Genomic DNA, 18,265 nt, shown 5'->3' on the forward strand with positions numbered 1-18,265 from the left:
TGCTCAATTAGAAGATGGAAGGTGATTAGTACCTACTATTAATGCTGAGTTTGAAACAGGATATCCACTAGTCAGACACTAGTCGGACATCCTCTTACGAGTTTTCCGACAGGGGATTACATTTCAAGCAACTAGGCTTATAAGTGTCATGACGACCACAACAATAGCAAAATATGCGTCTGGCTTTGAGGCAATCATGATATCTGTGTCCGGTTTCCGCACAGTTCCAACATTTATAACGCTCAGCCTTGCGCATCGCATTTATTTCTACTTCGTTCATACTTTGATAATTCTCTTCTTCCCTAGACTCTTCAACCTGCACTAGCTCATTTGCAAATGCCGGTTTGGAGGAGGGCGGTCTGCGATCTTCCTGCCATGCTAATGAGAAATCGTTCGTGCTTGTGGCACTCTGCTCTTAAGGAGGCAATGTTTGGGGTCAAGACATGTAATAATAATAGTCGTAATTTAGGTTTAAGGTTCTTTTTAGCATTGGTAACTAGTTCACTGTCTGCAATCGTTAGGATAGCATCTAGAAAATCGTCGAAATTTTCTCCACTCTTCTGCTTCCTATGTCGAAAAGAGTCTTTAATCCCTTCGTCAGTGCGCTGTTCTCTATACCGTTCACGGAGACTTGTACACTGTTGAAACCAAATCGGTTCACTTGAAATTTTCTCAAACGCCAGTAAAATTGTAGACCTGGTCCAGAAAATAGTACGTTGGCAGTATGGTATAGCTAATTCTAGTTTGCGTTTAGGCATTGTATAGTCAAACTATTTATCCTATAGATGAAGTCTTCAACAGGTATGTCATTTGCCATGCCAGTAAATTTCGATTCCAATTAGAAATAACGCTTGAAACTTTGTCAGGACGATATACGGCTTGTGTCAAAGGATCACCATAAGGCAATCGTATACTAGAGCCTTGGTTACTATCAACTCTGCTTGCATTGGATCGATTTAAGTTACCACGATTTTCTACAGGGATATTATTTCGCGGATTTTGGGAATTATTAGCCAACTGAATGTTTCGCATCGTATTACTGATCTCATACGCTATTGCTGCAACCATGCTGACTCGAAAGGTTTCTAAGGAGTCTGTGATTAACTGCTGTACTCGAGTTTCGGAAATGCTAGAACGTTCAGTTAATCTATGTGTTGCGTTTTGGCTTCTCAAGCTAGAGTGTCCTCTCTGATTCGTTAAGTTCTGATTGGAATTCGCTCTTGTGTTTGGTCTAGTAGAACTGACATGTTGTAGTATTATAATAATTTCTCAAATATTGTAAATATAAAAACTCTGATTTAAAATTGGGACTATCCTTTAGTTACCGTGCATCAAATGAATATTAATATAAAATTATGGTTTCTGTTGGCCAAAAGACTTTTAATATTTGTAAAGAAAGCGCACTACTGCTGAGTGTCTTTTCAAAAACTATTCAGCTTAACAAATCTCAAAACAGTAATGACTTAATTTTGTTTGATCTCTAAGAATCACCTTAAGGCTCAAATTAAGAAGCTATACAAAAATTTGGATTTTACTTCAGAATATTGCTTTTGGTAGCGACACGAAAAATTAACTGTGTTATCTTCTCAAGATACGGTATTTGTGATTTCCGCTCACCCGACGTTGGGCGCCAAAGAATAATGTAACGAACACGGCAATGTGTGCGGCTATCTGGCAGCGTACTCTGCCTACAGGGTCGGCTGTGCTCAGGGAAAATGGGAGTGGGGTTTTGTGACCTAGAGAACAGCGTCACATAAACTTAAAGAGTAGTCAGAGTAGGGAATTATTGACTAACTAAACCAAAGCCCAAATAATTTAATTTTATACTAAGTGTGAGGAATTGCAGATATCATTTTATTCCTCTTCTTCATGTTCTTCATTCAAAAATTTACGTTTACAATTAGATTTAAAAAAAAAATGAAGGTAATCTTTAACAAAATAGTACGGAAACTTGAATATATTGTTATTCTATAATTATATTTCTTGGCTCAGATTGATGTTAACAGACGGTTAACAGATAAATGGTTACCATCGTTAATTACTTCTACAAGCTTAAAATTACTTAAATTTTAAAAATCGCGTCCTACTACCATTGAGTAGCTTACAGATTCATCAGTTAAAACCAGAAATTCAATTAATTCGTTTTTATTTGAACTTTTAATTAAGCAAACTGTTTTTCCTATTACATTAAGTTTACTTTCGTTTATTCCGAAAAAGGTATTATTCAACTCGTTCTCTTCTTTAGAAATGAAACGGGACTTCCCGAATCTATGGACTTTAAAATGTCTTACATATTCGTTGCTATGTTCTCTCTTCTTGTACAATTTACACTCTCCAGCCACGTGTCGAACTTCTCCACAGGCATAGCAAGCTCCAAAAGCCCGTACTGGCTTGCGGCAGTCCTTAGCCAGATGACCAAGACTGTGGCAGTTAAAGCATTTGACCCTCTGTTCCGAGGTCGCAGCGTTTGATGAAGACGTTCCTTGCATTCTATTTTGTTGTACCGGAGCTCTGGGTTTCTCTACATCTTGAAAGGCTTCCAACACATCAGCAGGTACTGCAAAACGTAGTAGTTGCGCTTGATTTTTAAGTTGTACATTTTTTATGCCATCTATCAAGTACTGCACTAGTTCGTGAACACTCATAGCGATGTTTTGTGCATAGTAAGCTTGTCAAAATAGTAGATAGCAAACTTCTACAAAGTGTTTGCAGAGCATTAGTTAGTCTGAAAGGCAATCGTGTAAATTGATTTGGTTTTTGGTTTTGATTTTTCGTCCAGAAATATCTGCAGTGTACTGGAGATAAGCGACTTAGTAAACCTTCAATAAGAGGAGTAGGATAAGCATCCTGTACTGTAACAGAATTAAGCTTCCTAGAATCTAAGCAAATTCTCACTTTGCCTGGTTTTACGACAATGACTGCCGGAGAAGACCATGAGGACGCGGGCGCTTCTTCTAGTACTCCCAGTCTAATGATGCAGTATAAGGCATAACTGAAGCTCTTTGGCTGGAGATAGGTTGTAATATCTTTGTTTAATTGCTTTTCCTGCACCGGTGTCAATATGATGTTCAATAAGGGTTGTTTTTCCTAAACCACTTTTTTCAGACGATGGAAAGAATTCGATAGCAGCTTGTAATCGGTTTCGATCGGTTGCATAAAGCAAGACTGTGTTACTTAAAGCATTGGAGTCAGAAATTTCGAAAATAGTCGTTTGACTGGATATTCGAAGATCAAATAGTTTAAGAAAATCCATTCCGCAGATTATATCTTGTTTAATACTGGGTACTAATAAAAATTCTACATCCTGAGATAAGGAGTTACAGTTAATCGGAACGACAATGGTAGCGGTGTAGTTTTGATTTTGACCGTCGGCTGTACGAACATAACATTTTAACCTCCTTAACCCTGGATGATCTGTGAAAATAAGCTTAGCCAATTTAACACTTACTACGCATTTGTTAGCTCCACTATCAAGCAAGGCCAAGAAGGTTTTGTTAAGTAATTCCAAAGCGATGTCCTTGTCCTCTCTAACAATAGAGAATACGACATATTTCTTTATTTTTCGCTGTTGTTTCCAAAATGAACACATTCGATTAGCCGATCGAGATTTGTTGGCGGAATTAATTCGTAGTGTAAATTTTTCCGCTCTGCGCCGATAATAGGTACGTACTCTTTCATGGTAGGGGATAATTTCAAAGTTTCATGAGGGCTCTGAAGTGTTTTTAATTAACATACAGTTGGGTTTGTCTAATTCTGGGTTATATGTTGTCGAGTCAGGTTGAGAGTTACTCAAATTAGAAGATGGAAGGTGATTAGTACCTACTTTTAATGCTGAGTTTGAAACAGGATATCCACCAGTCAGAATTGATGGACATCCTCTTACGAGTTTTCCGACAGGGGATTACATTTCAAGCAACTAGGCTTATAAGTGTCATGACGACCACAACAATAGCAAAATATGCGTCTGGCTTTGAGGCAATCATGATATCTGTGTCCGGTTTCCGCACAGTTCCAGCAATTATAACGCTCAGCGTTGCGCATGGCATTTATTTCTACTTCGTTCATACTTTGATATTTCCCTTCTTCCCTAGACTCTTCAACCTGCACTAGCTCATTTGCAAATGCCGGTTTGGAGGAGGGCGGTCTGCGATCTACCTGCCATGCTAATGAGAAATCGTTCGTGCTTGTGGCACTCTGCTCTTAAGGAGGCAATGTTTGGGGTCAAGACATGTAATAATAATAGTCGTAATTTAGGTTTAAGGTTCTTTTTAACATTGGTAACTAGTTCACTGTCGGACATAGACTCACGCAAAGCTTCTGCAATCGTTAGGATAGCATCTAGAAAATCGTCGAAATTTTCTCCACTCTTCTGCTTCCTATGTCGAAAAGACTCTTTAATCCCTTCGTCAGTGCGCTGTTCTCTATACCGTTAACGGAGACTTGTACACTGGTGAAACCAAATCGGTTCACTTGAAGTTCTCTCAAACGCCAGTAAAATTGTAGACCTGGTCCAGAAAATTGTACGTTGGCAAATTGGTATAGCTAATTCCAGTTTGCGTTTAGGCACTGTATAGTCAAACTATTTATCCTATTATGAAGTCTTCAACAGGTATGTCATTTGCCATGCCAGTAAATTTCACATTCCAATTAGAAATAACGCTTGAAACTTCAAACGTTCAGTTGATCTATGTGTTGTGTTTTGGCTTCTCAAGCTAGAGTGTCCTCTCTGATTCGTTGAGTTCTGATTGGAATTCGCTCTTGTGTTTGGTCTAGTTCGGTTGACGGCACCAGTAGCTTGATTGGCAGAAGCACCTCGAACTTCCCTATTACTATCATTAGTAGACCTATTCGGTTGAGCAGCAGGAAAGGTTATCAGTTGTACCAGGGTACAAGCACTTCGGCAAGACGGACAAGTTTCATCAGTTCCTAACCAAAGTACCACTGTTCTGTGAAATTTATGTCAACAAGGGGTTTCTGCAAGTTCAGTATCTATTACCATAGTATCATTGAAAATAAAACAAAGAGAACGTTCATCCCCACTATCGGTGACGGCAACCTCGTCTCGATTAGGCTGAACTGACATGTTGTAGTATTATAATAATTTCTCAAATATTGTAAATATAAAAACTCTGATTTAAAATTGGGACTATCCTTAAGTTACCGTGCATCAAATGAATATTAATATAAAATTATGGTTTCTGTTGGCCAAAAGACCTTTAATATTAGGAAAGAAAGCGCACTACTGCTGAGTGTCTTACCCAAAAACTATTCAGCTAAACAAATCTGAAAACAGTAATGACTTAATTTTGTTTGATCTCTAAGAATACAATTATGAGTACTTGATAGAAATTTCCTACAAAGTTAATCTCTAATGACTTTTCTTGGGTGTATCAAATCTTATTAATAAAAGAATAATGTTGCTTGGTGCGAATTCGAGCTTTTCCCAAATCTCACATTCCGAAGCAATTCATTTATTGTTGATAGGGAAATTAGGATTGAGCGATAACATAATCTAGGTTCAGCACATGCAAGAACGTGCTATGTCTGAATTCCGGCGAATCACCTTAAGGCTCAAATTAAGAAACTATACAAAAATTTGGATTTTACTTCAGAATATTGCTTTTGGTAGCGACACGAAAAATTAACTGTGTTATCTTCTCAAGATACGGTATTTCTGATTTCCGATCAACCGACGTTGGGCGCCAAAGAATATGTAACGAACACGGCAATGTGTGCGGCTATCTGGCAGCGTACTCTGCCTACAAGGTCGGCTGTGCTAAGGTAAATGGAAGTGGGGTTTTGCGACCTAGAGAACCGCGCCATCACATAAACTTAAATAGTAAACAGAGTAGGGAACTATTGACTAACTAAACCAAAACCCAAATAATTTAATTTTATACTAAGTGTGAGGAATTGCAGATGTCATTTTATTTCTCTTCAAAACCCACCCAACCTTGCGTATGTGGCTAATGCTCTTATTAATAATGCACAGTTACTTTAGGTGTCCCAATTCGCAAACAAGTAACTACATTTTATACTTCATTATCAAACACGGACCAATGACTTTCCTAACGTTACCTTGCCCATGGCAAATTAACCATATAATGGGTACAAATGACTTTAATTATGTTCTTTATTCAAAAATTTACGTTAACAGTTAGGTTTAAAAAAATGAAGTTAATCTTTACCAAAATAGTACAGGTGTCGAAACATGAATCTATTGTTATTCTATAATTATATTTCTTGGCTCAGATTGATGTTAACAGACGGTCGGCTATACCGTACTTACAGCATGAATACTTTAAATTTGTTTCCAGCACAGGCGACAGGCCTGTGGACGGTGTGTGTAAACGAGGATGTGTGTATACTGAGTGAACTTGAAAATGTTATTAGTTAATAGTTAATCTAAGGCTAAATATACATACTGTACCCGTGTGTAAAGCTTATTTTCTACAAAATTTAAATCTATTCTAAAAACTACAAAAGCGATGCAACAGTCAGATCGACTGCCGAGATCGGGGGGTGAATCCTTAGTTTAGGCAGATTCAACAGCTAGATCAAGAGTGCGGGGAGCCTGCTTATCCGCGACACACTCGTTAGGCTACTCGCAACTGTTCAGGGCGAACAACACGTGTATCGATCTATGAACTGCAAACATAATAACTAACTGGTCAATGCTGGGTTTACCTTATGTTTTCCTTACGTCTTACAACGGTTGAAAAGCTCGGCTCGGAAACTTAAATTTGTTAGGCTGTAAGAGTCTAGGCTGTTCATATTCTGGTGCATTAGAAAACTGTATCCAGCTCGGCTCGAGTAGGCCGGCTCCACGTGTTGGCAACCAGAGTAGGCCAAAACGAACGCCAGGCGATTTCATGGGCACTCCTAATTCCGTTTATCAATTAGTACATATTTATTGAAAACTAATAATTTCCCTATGCTCACCAAATTATTTTTTAAACCCACCAAATTATTTTTTCAACTATCAGTTGGAGGTTACGATCGGTGCCAGCGAAATCACGCCAGCCAGAACACTTCGTGTGGCCCAGTATCAACAAAGCTATCGCCCTTTGGTCGTCTCCCTGCATCCAGTACCAGCGATGCAAAATATATCGCAACAACAGTGCAGCCTTCAACAGCTTCGATGTGCCCGATGCCGGGTTCCAGCACATAAACACATACCTGATTGGTCCGCTACCCCTGTCAAATGGCTATCGTTATTGCCTGATGGTCATCGACCAGTTCAGCGCACGAGTGGAATGTCACAACACCGTAGACATTCAAAACTGATATCAACGTTTTACCCGCCGAAATGCTGTATGGCTTTGAGACCAGACGGAACGCACATTGCAATCCCGGCTTTGTCAAGAGTTTGCGGATCGTCATGACCCAGCTTCAGCCATTTCAAACCTTAAATCACGCTAAAACAAGGGCCACATTTGTTCACAAACACCCTCACTTGTCTTTATCAGAGACGAGCCGTACGCGCCATATTGCGTCCTGCATCGATCAATTCTTCGACGTAGGTATAAGATTAGGACGAACAGGCCGTTAAGGGGCATGCATTAAGTCAACCGAAAATTCCAGCTGCACCTGCATTCAGGAGCGACGAATATACAAAGCCAAGGAAAGGCAGTGCCCCACATGTGCACCTATGGGATGGGTTTCAAAGCCTATGAATATCATTCTGGTCCAGCAGTTAGCCGTGCTGATTAATGGTGGGAGTAATGTGGGGACCACCTATTAAGTCCCAACCCCGTGCCAGCGTCTTTGGGTGAATGGCAAAAAGCATATTTCCCATACAAACTATGTTTTTAATGGAAATTGTATCAGTTTTAGAGAAAATTTGTTAACAGTTGTGTAAGGCCAGAAACAGAAACATTTGATACTAAGACATGACCAAAAGTAAGTAATTTAGCCAAGACAATCATTCGACGCTAACTTCGTTTACCTTATTTTAACTGACACAGAGAATGTCACGGTATATCGGCGGATTGTGGATCCTTCATAGAGTTTTTTAATAAAGAGAAAGCAAAGGGAATTGTATTGATATATCGGCAAGGACAGGATACGACCTACAACACAAAGTTTAGCCATCTGGCAATATTTTGGAGTCTAACATCGGAAAACATATTTACGTTTTCGGAAGTTGTCAATGGACTTCCTCTCCTTCTTAATTTAAGGTCTAGTTCATCAAAAACGGTGCTTTGATAAAAATTAAGATTTAATTAATTTTAAGAAAACTTAATAATGTTTTTCCAATCTGGATCTGCCATATTGTTGAAAGCATTCCTCATTACTTAGAACTTTAAAAAATCATTAATATTTTTGATTAAAAGAAAATAAAAGTCTGAATTGGTCTGTATTTTTGAGTTTTATAAAAACAATTCAAAAATTGCAAAAAATTAAATATTAGTCGACTTAAGCGTTTATACCGTTTGCGGGCGTTAGAGTTAGAAAATTTCTTTAGGTCAATTGAGGTTAATGAACCAAACACATTTTAGCAAAAAAAAATGTTTAAGCATGAAAACTGTGGCCACTTCAGTCTTGGGCGGTTTAAGGGCGTTAGAGTGGGCGTGGCACATTTTTTAGTTCAGTCGATAGGTATTGATGAGAACATCTCAGCGTTCATACGGACATACGGACAGACAGATTGACAGACGGAGATGGATTTAAAGGGCTAATAATAGCTACTCCAGCTGTCCTTTAGCGGACGGCTTCATTTACTCCCTAAAAAATCCTTCAGCTCGGAATAAGCTGTCAAAATACACCCAGAACTTTGTTTCATTACGTGGACACGGCCTGCTGGATGTCCCTATAAAGAGCGAAGTCCAACTGGTCATGACCCTTCTGTAAGGGGTTTGTAACGAACTGATCTATTTGCTTTCTACTCGCTACGGTATTTGTGCGGCTATCTCAGTAGATTGTGTGTGTTCGTCCCACCAAAATTTATATAAACGTGACCGCCCAGTAGTTCAGTGATAAAGCACAGAATTCACGGGTTCGTAGTGGGTTTATTGCAGGTATAACTGCAGTCGCCTTTATAATTTGCTTGTCTCGCTGTCTCCGACGGTATGGGTTGTCTCGATGTTCGCTCTCCTCGTTGACACGGTGTTCCAGTTTTGTCGCTCCCTGAAGATCCTTGACTGCTGCTTGCTCCTGACGCGTTTGGCTCGGTGACTGCTCGGCCACGATTCAGACTCGCTATGGGGTCAGCCATGCGGCCTTAGGGCAGCGTCACCGTTCTCAGACTAGGGTGAACAGACTGACTCTCCAGGATCACTCCTCTCGATACCCGACCGCCTGTCCCTTGCTCTGTCCCGGGTGGTCCCAGTGGGCTTCCGTTCAGATCGTGCGGACAGTCAAGGCGGAACGCCAGGAAGCTGCCTCGCTCTTCACTTCGCTTCTGCGCCTCGTGTAAACGAACGTTCCACCCCAGCCTCACCCTTTCGCGTACTTTCCGTGCCGTTCCTGCGGGTTCGATTCTCCTTGCGTGGCAGTGCTTGAGGTACACTGGAGCTCGACAGGCTTACCCCCGAGCTCACGATTTCAAGTCGCCGGCCTTCACTGCTCTAAGTCTGGCAGACCCTCCAGGCGTAACGCCAGGACTTCGTTGGCAGGAATGAACAGACCGCCTTGACTTAGCCGTGTGGTGCCTCCTTAGACCTTAGCCACCTGTGTCTCAGTTCGGAGATTCCTTGTAATTCCCAATCCCGAACGTCTCGACGTGACAATCTTGCTCCTTGTAGGCTCCCACGGCGCTTCTTCCGACAACTCGCCTTGTTGTGGCTCCCTCGTAGTTTGCTTGGTTGGTATTCGTTCAAATGCTTCTCTTGATCTCGACTGATTGATTTCCACTGACTGACTGATCGTACTCGACTGATCCCGCTGCCAGCGCCCTGTGGGTTTACATAGGGCCTCCGGGAACCGTTATTTCCCTTTTGCGCACGGCCCGCCGAAACTCTCCACACCGAGTCCAAAGTCCATGGCTCCTGTTTGACCCTCTTGTCCTTCACGCACTGTTTCCCGCCGAGTTCCAACCTGATGCTGCCGTCCCGCTGATTCCGGTGATGAATATGGCATGCTTGTGGTCCGCTCCGCTGTCGAGATGTGGCACCTTCTCTCTCGGTCCAAAGTTCACGGCCGCGTCTAAAGTCCGGCGGCGTCCCGTTTCTCCCTTTTGCACACGGAACTCTCGCTCCGCCCGCCAAATCTCCGCTCTCTCTATCTCCATTCTTAGTCTCCAAACTCTCTTGGTCTCCAAACCCTCACCTTCTCCAAGCTGCGTTGTCTCTAAACTCTCTTGCTCTCCAAACTCCCCCGTTCTCCAAACTCTTACTTTCTCCAAACTCTCACTTTATCCAAACTCTCACTTTCTCCAAACTCTCACTTTCTCCAAACTCTCACGTTCTCCGTCCTTGATCTCCAAACTCTCACGTTCTCCAACCGCTCTTCGCCGCGCTGCCACCACGCGAATTCGGCGCGTACCTGGTGAGCGGCAGGCCACCTGCTGCTGGGATTTGTGTGGAACTATTCAACTTTTCACAGGTTCTGCATTATTTTGTTTTTAGGACTTCCACTATTCTGCATGTTCACCATGTTGAGGTATTGCTTATTGTGGGTGTTCATGCCAAATGGGCGTATAATTTCTGGAGGCAGTGTAGAGCAGCAGTTTATCCAGATGTCTCCATCTCGCTCGCTCGCACTGCACTCTGCTCTCCCTCTCCACCTCTTTGCTATGTCTCCGCTCTGTAGCGCCTAGTTTAAGCTAGGCTAAATAAGTTCATATTTACAAGTGTATGACCAAACACCCACGCACGTCGAGCAATAACCCGAAAAGTACCCCGTGTTTATCGTACCCTTTATTCCAGGGCTTTTCTATATTTCCAGCGATAAAACCACTGCGCCCCAACATTTTGGTCCTTCGAGCTAGATTAAAAATTTTTAGATTTTCCTTTCCTGGAGCTTCTTTGGATTTTTTCCAGCATCAGCGGTGGCTCTACCTGCTTCACTAAATCCAAAAGTAATTAATTCTAAGCAACGGCACTTAAGTTTTAATTCCGTTATTTGCCCACCAGTGAGATACCAAAATTATTCCAGTGCTACTACTCAAACAATACGTTCCTAAAATATATTTTTTATTTTCATGGTGTGTAAAAAATAAACCAACCACAGTAAAAAATTCGCGATTCATTCCATTGCACTCTTCTTTTTTCCTGTGTCACAGCTGCGACAAAAACGTCAACAATTTAATTGTGCAGGCAACAAACAAACGCACCGACAAACAAACATAAGCGAAATCTTCACAATTCCCGCTCTGTTACTCCGCTTTCGCACTCCCGCACACAGACGCACTTCTTCGTTTTTGCCAGCGCCCAGTGAGACAAGGGCAATCTTAATACGGATTTCAATTGGTTCCTAAATTCCAATTTGATTTATATCCTATTTAGTTTCCTTCAAAAATAAAATTATGAATTATCTTCCGACATGACACCATCAGCAAGATCCGCTTTAGCCCAATTGATAATCACAGCTTACTGTGAATGCTTCAGAGCTCCTACTCCATCCTTATCCGCGTGTAAAATCCGTCGCGAGCATTTCAAATCCATGAGGCGAGCGGTAAAGGCAGCAAATGACATATGCTTCGATTGCGTTGTGGCTGCAGGCGAGAGCGCAGCAGAAATCAAATCTATACTCCAAGCTAAACATAATGCAACGTATTCCGTATACGAAACATTTCAGCTCAGATCCATGATCAAATACAACAGGGCTCCTCTTAAAACCCTTAAGCTCTAGTAGCTTCATCCCAATATATCACGTTTAACGGCTGTCGGCTCCCTCCTATCGACAAGGCGAATATCTTCGCTGGCAGACCTTTCGGGATCTTTTCACGGCGGTATTTATAGACTATCCGAGTCTAATACCTGTTGAAAAATTATTCCACTTAAATTCAAAGACAAGTGGCGAAGCTCACTCAATAGTTTCGAGATCCCTACTCACCAATGATGGCTTTCGCTCAGCTTGGGAAAACCTAATTGACGGTTATCCATTATAATCCATCCAAAATAAAGCTAAAATTCTTACATGGCTAGATCTTTTTTTTTTTTGAAAGAGCGCCATCGAACTTTTGAGTCTGTCGATAATTTCCTATCTGCCAATTCCAGTCCAAAGACACAAATAGAGTGGCAGAACTTCCAAAAATAAATTCATTTAACACAAGGGTAGTTCCGATACCCAAAGAAGCAGTTGTGTTCCAATTGCTTTGCAAGCAAGCATCATTTACCGGATTGGACAAGCGCTCACAACTGTCTTAATTGACAAAATTAACTTATTTGAGTACAGCACTGAAAAACGTACCGAAAAAAAAGCGTTCGCATTATTTCTGTGCGTTTCTTTGACGGATTTATGTTAAAACCGTCCGATTTTTATTAATTTTAATTCAAAAGTCCTAACAATATAAAAAATGATATTCCCCATGTTATAAGATAATATGTCAAAAACTCCGAAGTTATAATTATTCTCATATTATTTTCTCACCAATTTTCCGATCGTTCCTATGAGAGCTCGTCCGAATTAAATAAAACTAAATTCGTAACTCATTTAAATATGTTATTTCCAAGCGTAGGAATTTATGGAATAATAACATTTAACCAACTGTATTTAATAAGTCAAATGTACAAGCACTATTTGTTACAAAACTTGTCATCAGTTCTTTTGGATGTTGAATATATATATATATATATATATATATCTAGTCTATGCAGCGAATTTTCGCCATGATCTCCACATATCTTAGCCACTTTGAGTACTAGGCTTAAGCACGATATGTGGAGATCATGGCGAAAATTCGCTGCATAGACTAGATATAGATATTCAACATCCAAAAGAAATGATGACAAGTTTTGTAACAAATTCGCTGCATAGACTAGAGATAGATATTCAACATATGCAGCGAATTTTCGCCATGATCTCCACATATTGTGCTTAAGCCTAGTACTCAAAGCGGCTAAGAGTTTTACTAGTCGGACTATTGTTGTTTTATTGTTTATTTATTTAATGGATAACCCTCAATTAGGTTTTCCCAAGCTAAGCGAAAGCCATCATTGGTGAGTAGGGATCTCGAAACTAGTGAGTGAGCTTCGCTACTTGTCTTTGAATTTAAGTGGAATAATTTTTTAACAGGTATTAGACTCGGCTAACCACGCCGCGACTTACGACGACGACGATATTCATTCCCTGAATTTCATATTTTTCTGGTACTTTCCTAGTTCTTCTAAGTACCACCCTGAAAAACCGAAAAAACTTTATCCACCTATTTTCCTCTCGCTCATACCAATGATAGGTTTAACTTCTCGGGTGATAGGTTTAACTTCCCAAAATCGATTTTAATATAATAAAATTTGAAATTCAGAACATTAAAATATGAGCATATAAGTTTTAAAACAGCAAAGATATCATTTTTCATGGTGTTTTCTTACCTATTTTCCGATCGTTCCTATGGCAGCTATATGATATAGTCGTCCGATTTTAATAGAATAAAATTCGAATATATCCAAGCGTAGCAGGTGTTAAAAATCACTAAACATATAATTTTAATAAATTTTTAGATTTTTCCAATGAAAGCTATAAGATATAGTTCCAACTTGTGCAATAGAAAGAAGACTTTTGAGAAAGTTTCAGCCCGATAGCTTTAAAGCTGAGATACTAGTTTGAAACGGACGGCCAGATGGACATGGCTACATCGACTCCTCTAGTGATGTTGATTAAGTATATACTCGTATATGTACATTATGAGGTCGGAAACGTCTCCTTCACTGCGTTGCAAACTTCTGACTGAAATCATAATACCCTTTGCAAAGGTATAAAAATATATTTCTGATTAGAGTGTATAACATTTTGTTTGCAGAAATTATTTGTTATAAGGGTGTGGGCAAATTAGGCCTTTGATACTTTATCTTTTTAGAAGTGAATCTATTTTTTTAAAAGAAAACACTTTAAAAAGTTTTGAGTGGTTTTTTAAGAGGTGTGTGGATCTCTGTGGGAAGACGCTATAAGGATCATTAGCTAAGTAAGCAGATATGCTAATTAACATCATTTAGTTACCACAAAAACAATTTTTGTTGTCCAATATTAGATGTCTAAAGAAAACGGCATTTACAGGGACGTCGGAATAGCCATATAGCCAAAAACAATGTAAGAAATCAAGGTATTATAAATAATCGAAGCGTATTTAGTTGTATAAAGCAATCCCCTTAAAGCAGCGACAATGATTTTAAGCTTATGTGCGCAGATGGCATACAAATTTATATCGATGTTTTTATCAAAGTTCCTCTACTACGGGAATTAGAAGGAAGGAACCCATCATTGGAGTTCAGGACATAATAGTCGTCGCGTCCGGAAAGGGAGGTGTAGACAAAAGCACCATCGCGAGTGGGCTTGGCTGAATTATTCTAAGACATCTAACCACAGAAAAAAATTAATCTTAAAAAAACAACTTCAGGGGTCTTCAACGTATTTCTTGCATATGTATGTAACTTAAGTTTTAATGTTAAATAGCTGACGAACTATTAAAGCTATAACGAAATAAAAAGTATAACGAATTCATTAACATCAAGGAACGGCAGTTTGGTCGTAACGAGTAGATCACAATTTTGGTCAATTGACCTAAACATTTTTTTCATACACATACAAAAAAAAATTTTTGGTGTGAACATGTTGGATGAAGGTTATGGACTGCAATCTCAAGCCTCGCAAAAACATACTAAAAGAGCGATCAAAAAATAATTAATTTTATATTTATTAAGCTAGCTGTTCGGCATTAACCCCGAAAGCAATTGAGAATGCGTGAGCAATATTTTATTATTAACGGAATTTTTAACCAAACTTAATTTAAGAAACAAGAGGTAAATATTACATATTAAATATCGTCCTTTCTTAAGACGTTGGGCCAAATACGGATGAACTCATCAAGATCTAGGTAATTTTTCATTGTCTTAATTCTTAATGATAATACTGTCACAACACTAGCTTATATAGCATTCGTTTCTATTCTTTTTAGAAGTGCAAATAAATCGGGTTATTTGTTGGTTTGTATTCAAGCCAGTGTGGCCTTAAATTTAAACGCAGATATTACAACATAGATATGCTATTTGGTAATGAAAAATGTATCAGGCCTTAAAATAAGTATTATATGTTAGAAAAAATCAATAAGGTGTAACAAATTTGACTGCCCCGCATATCAGTGAGAAAACACAGGAAAACAGTACCTTTTCATCGCGTTAACCGCCTTTCGCTATGGCTCCTATGGTTATCTCAATGCTAACCTACCAAAATCAGACCTATCTGTGACAAAAAAAAAACAATTTGTCCAATTTCAGTAATTAACCCCTTTAATATGGAGTTATTTTTAAATGTTGGCAAACGATTTTAACAAAAAAATACATATTTGATTGATGATTTCCACAATATTATATGTTTAATAATATTTGTTATTAGGATGTGGGCAATATCCATTTTTTTTAAAGAAAAACACTTAGAAAACATAAAAGTGTTGAAAACGTAAAAGAGGTGTTTTAAAGGGTTTTAGGTTTTTTAGAATTCGAAAAGGCGGAACAACAGATAATAATACAGTTTGAATAAGATATTCAGCCAGTGGAAATATTTCTACTTTTTAAGGAAAAGACCCCCTCCATCTCAAGCCATTCTAAGAAAAACTGATAACTTTACTTTAGGGCTCTAAAAAAAAACTGTAAATATCACCTTTAGACGTAAAAAGGTTGTTAGTGTCTTAAAAAAACGTGGAAAAAAGCCTCAAAATAAATAAAAAATATTTTAAGTCGAATAATTTTATCGTAGGTTTTTCGTGATATCAGCCCCAATATCAAATGTGTAGAAGGACAAAAAAGCAATTTAGTGACATATCAATAAAATTAAAATTATTTAGAAAATAAAATGTTATTATTGGTTTGAAAAACCGTAATTTTACAAAAACTACACGTTATAACCGCTTCCCCTTAGAGTGATCCATTCAGATCGGTTGGGTTTTTCGACAAATGTGAAACTCTGATTCCCACAGGGCACATCCACCATCTACCATAATCAAACAAAATCTTTAGTTTCTGCGATTCTTCACTGTCATCATTGCTTACCTTTTCACAGTGAATTTTTAAATTTTCAATGACAAGAAGAATAACTCAAAGTTGCACCGAAAAAAAACGACTAACCATCGCATAAGAGTCGGTTTAAATTGAATGGGGAACTATATGGGAAATTTTCCATATGAAGTATCTACTGTGTGTGGATTTCCGTGGGAAGACGCTATTAGGATCAACAGCTAAGTAAGCAGATATTCTTATTAACGTAATTTAATTACCGCATAGTCCATTTTTTTTGTCCAGTGTTATATGTCTAAAGAAAAAGATATTTGAAAGCACGTCAACGAACGGAAATGTTGCTTGATGTAGCCAAAAAAAATGACAGCAATCAAGGTGTTTAAATAATCAAAGTGTATTTAGTTGCTTACAGGAATCCCCTTAAAGCAGCGACAATGATTTTAAGCTTGTGTGCGCAGATGGCATACAAATTTATATCGATGTTTTTATCAAAGTTCCTCTACTACGGGAATTAGAAGGAAGGAACCCATTATTGGAGTTCAGGACATAATAGTCGTCGCGTCCGGAAAGGGAGGTGTAGACAAAAGCACCATCGCGAGTGGGCTTGGCTGAATTATTCTTAGGCATCTAACCATAGAAAAAAAATTAATCCTAAAAAAAGCAGCTTCAGTGGTCTTCAACGTATTTCTTGCATATGTATGTAATTTAAGTTTTAATGTTAAATAGCTGACGAATTATTAAAGCTATAACGAAATAAAAAGTATAACGAATTTATTAACATCAAGGAACGGCAGTTTGGTGGTAACGAGTAGATCACAATTTTGGTCAATTGACCTAAACCTATTTTTCATACACATACAAAAAAAATTTTTGGTGTGAACATGTTGGATGAAGGTTATGGACTGCAATCTCAAGCCTCGCAAAAACATACTAAAATAGCGATCAAAAAATAATTAATTTTATATTTCTTAAGCTTGCTGTTCGGCATTAACCCCGAAAATCAATTGAGAATGCGTGAGCCATATTTTATTACTAACGGAATTTTTAACCAAACTTAATTTTAGAAACAAGAGGTAAATATTACATCTTAAATATCGTCCTTTCTTAAGACGTTGGGCCAAATACGGATGAACTCATCAAGATCTAGGTCATTTTTCATTGTGTTAGTCCTTAATAATACTGTCACAACACTAGCTTATATAGCACTCGTTTGTATTCTTTTTAGAAGTGCAATACCCGATGTATTTGTTGGTTTGTATTCAAGCCAGTGTGGCCTTAAATTTAAACGCAGATATCACAACATTAGTCAACACTGGATCTTCAAGATATAATGGTCTGAAAATATTTTTTACCTCAGTTTTTGTTGGGTTAAATAAAAGGCCTTAGAACTTTTGTTGGCTTGTTTGCTAGTTTTGGTGTATTTGTTATATATTAACTAACGAATATTAAATTTTTTCATTTAGTTTCTTATTGAATGTGAAAGATGTTCACTAAACGTAGTACAACCCGATTTAGTTCGCCTGTAAGTTTACATATATATATGCTTTGAGGTTTGATAAGTAAGTACTTGCATCCTGATTTTTCGTGCCAATTTTCAGGTAGGTGAACACGCACGCAGGAAACTATGGCCCATTTTAAGAATCCAGTGATCGAGTTATCGGGTTATTGGCTTATTGGTTATTCGATAGTTAGCTCTACACAATGTAAAGAGGCTTAAACCACTGTTATTCGACTTGTGGTGTAGATGTTATTAAAATATAGGTATAATTGATATAAATGATCATTTCCAAAATAAATATTACTAGATATGCTATTTGGTAATGGAAAATGTATCAGGCCTTAAAATAAGTATTATATGTTAGAAAAAATCAATAAGATGTATCAAATTTGACTGCCCCGCATATCAGTGAGAAAACACAGGAAAACAGACCCTTTTCATCGCGTTAACCGCCTTTCGCTATGGCTCCTATGGTTATCTCGATGCTAACCTACCAAAATCAGACCTATCTGTGACAAAAAAAAATTTTGTCCAATTTCAGTAATTATTTTTTAATGTTGGCAAACGATTTTAACCAAAAAATACATATTTGATTGATGATTTCTACAATATTATATTTTTAATAATATTTGTTATAAGGATGTGGGCAACATCCATT

At 38.5% G+C, this 18,265-nt stretch overlaps 2 long non-coding RNA genes across 2 annotated transcripts in view; one reads left to right on the forward strand and one right to left on the reverse strand.

Annotated features, from left to right (window-relative positions):
* LOC127011719 (uncharacterized) overlaps positions 1 to 14,833 on the reverse strand; it is a 93,969-nt gene extending 79,136 nt beyond the window's left edge. Inside the window, exons 1-2 of the long non-coding RNA XR_007764987.1 lie at positions 14,687 to 14,833; positions 13,476 to 13,846 (exon numbers count right to left, since the gene is read on the reverse strand). This is a non-coding gene — a long non-coding RNA (uncharacterized LOC127011719). The remainder of the gene's footprint in view (positions 1 to 13,475; positions 13,847 to 14,686) is intronic.
* LOC127011718 (uncharacterized) lies at positions 13,859 to 14,593 on the forward strand. The gene is made up of 2 exons (XR_007764986.1): positions 13,859 to 14,190; positions 14,256 to 14,593. It is a non-coding gene; the product is annotated as an uncharacterized LOC127011718 (long non-coding RNA).
* Positions 14,834 to 18,265: the final 3,432 nt, after the last annotated feature.

Source organism: Drosophila biarmipes, unplaced genomic scaffold (genome assembly GCF_025231255.1).
Source record: "Drosophila biarmipes strain raj3 unplaced genomic scaffold, RU_DBia_V1.1 ptg000005l, whole genome shotgun sequence".
NCBI classification, from domain to species: domain Eukaryota; kingdom Metazoa; phylum Arthropoda; class Insecta; order Diptera; family Drosophilidae; genus Drosophila; species Drosophila biarmipes.